Here is a 2,607-nt window from a genome sequence, read left to right as displayed (position 1 = left end):
TTATTACAAAAAAGTCAGCCCATCATGTAAGCACTCAAATGTGATCTTAAGGCCCCACTGAAAGAACTCCAAAGAGGGAGCTGTTCTTAGTTCCAAGGGAAGGGAACTACAACTGGACAAGTACCTCCAGTGGCCTCCAGGGGCGCCATAACTGAGAAGACCCTGTTTCTCACTGCCATCTCCCTTACCTCTTTCAATGGTGGCACAGTTAAAAGGGCTCTATCTGATGACCTAAGAGGACCTATTCATGGGACTGACACAATTAAATGCTTAAGAACTTGCTCCTATAGACTGAATTCAGTGGGAATTGCTTTCTCATCAAAAACAGTCCAAGTCTATGTATGCCAACTCAGAAGTAAGTTCAATTATAGTCAATTGGGCTTACTCTCAGACAGTGGCATAGCTAATGATTGTGTAGCCCGGTGCCAAGTTCAAAATGTTGCCCCAGAAGTGATGTCACAACCAGACATGGCATCATGCCCGGGCTTTTTAAACAGTGAAAATTGGGAGGAACCTACCTCTTCCCCCTATCAGCTCACTACTGACTTGCTCTATTGCCTCCCCCCAGTCAGTGGCATAGCTAAGGCATCTACCTGCTACCTGGGATCAAAGAAGATTTTGTAGCCCCCCCCCATGACAAAATCAAATTTAATTAAGTCAATAAAGTTATTGGTTCCATGCTGTATCATAACAACATCTCATTGGCACTCAGAACAATCAGTCTCATAGGTCAAAACTCAAGTTAAGCAATTCCACCTTTTGTTCCACAAGGCAGTTGTGTTTTAATTTTCTGGTTAATTGGCCATAACTTTTGATAGAATACAGATATTCCAGTGCAGTTTGTTTCATTGCATTCTGCATTAAATTACCTTTCCAATGGTATATAACATGTGGTATTATTCATATATACCAATATTTTTATAATTTTGGTCACTAGTGTCAAGCTCAGCTTGTTGCCCCCCTAAAACTTGATACCTGCTGCAGCTGCTACCCCCCGCAGCCCCTTAGCTACGCCACCGCTCTCAGATAAGTGTGGATAGGATTGCAGCTGTAGTCCCAAAGACTGCAAGTGGATTCAGGCATACCTACTTTCCACTGAATTGTGACCAAAATTGTTGGACTTCCTGGAATCTGGGCAGTGGCAGACCACATATTTGCAGGTTCATTCTCAACAACACTTTCATTCAAAGTGGTCTTGGGCAGCAGGCTTGGGAACAACCTCTGCCTAGCATGTTTCAGAGCCTTTGGCAATCAAAACAGTCCTGGGTCAGGTGGGCCAATGCCCTTCTTGACATGTCCTATTACTACTATTATTTATATACCACTTTTCAACAAAAATGGGAAGATTTGAGCTTACCAGTGAATTTCCCTTCTTTGAGGTCTCCATGGCAGGGTCAGTCCTTGTCATCTGGGAAGTTCCTGCCCCTCAGAGCAGGTCAGGTTACAAAGTCTTCCTGAGGGCAGGGGCTCCCTCGATTCCCCAGACTACAAAAGCCTTGATGGCCCCTCCCCAGATCAGTTCTGCATTGGACTTGCTTGGATAGATGTCCATCCTTGAAGTCTGGTGTGTCGAAAGGCCATCTGAAAGAACTCTGACCTAAATCTAACACCATTCTGAACCAAGAAAGACTAGGACCATACAGACCAGTCCAGGGACCTAATGAAGACCTGTCAGGGATATTTCATCCTTATCTTCTACCACCCCATTGTTTTGAGAGTGCTCTCTTTTTTTTAATGTGCTTCAGGCTATGAGGGTGGGAGAATGAACCCTGCCAACCCAGCCTTGCACTAAATTTTTGTGCTTCCTGGGACACTGGCAAGGCAGCCTGTGCCTGGGAAATCTTGTCCTGGGGAAAAACAGCTGCCCCAGGGATGTCCAAAAATCCTTCTCAGGCCAACTTCCAGCTGAACCAGCACTTTCCCCCAAAGCCATGGAGAAAGGGAACGTGGCTCTGTTATACAGGAAAGCAACTTCAGGCATGCTGACTGTCCTGTCCTGGAAGCCTTGAGGGCACTGTGACTCATAAAATGGCACCCTTAAGGCACTCCTCAGCAAATGCTGTGGGGAAAAGGCAAAGCTTGGGAGTGTGGGACAGGCTGGGCATGTGATGTCTTTTAAGCCTGCCTGGCCCTCAACGTGCAGAAGCAAGGACTGTGGCTGACAGGAAGCCTGTAAGCTCCTGAACCCTCTGCCTCACTGCATCGAGACATGAAAGGGTAACACGGTCCCAGCTGGGATTTGGCGCATCCCTTAAGGACAACTGGGTTGGCCTTCTCATGATTTCTTAGGGCTGCTGCCTCCATGCCTGATGGAGCAGGCTGGAAAAACCCCCTCAGCTGAGGAGTGGAAAGTGCCCAAGTACAAGCTTAATAACCCTCTAACTGCTACAGCAGCTTCTGAGATAAAATTTTGAGGTAAAAATTCCCCTCCCCCCACCAATGTTGAGGGTCTCAGCACCTAATTAAGGAAGTGGAGAGAGGGAGGAGGAGACCTTTCTTTGGTCAGAAGACTTCCTCCTCCTCAATGTCTAGCTCTAGGGCATTGGGAGACTTGCCATGGACACAGTTTTGCCGACTAGATGCCTTGTATTTGGGGGGGGGGGAGTG

The sequence above is a fragment of the Tiliqua scincoides genome, chromosome 1 (genome assembly GCF_035046505.1).
Source record: "Tiliqua scincoides isolate rTilSci1 chromosome 1, rTilSci1.hap2, whole genome shotgun sequence".
Taxonomy (NCBI): Eukaryota; Metazoa; Chordata; class Lepidosauria; order Squamata; family Scincidae; genus Tiliqua; species Tiliqua scincoides.
This window is presented reverse-complemented; position numbering follows the sequence as displayed.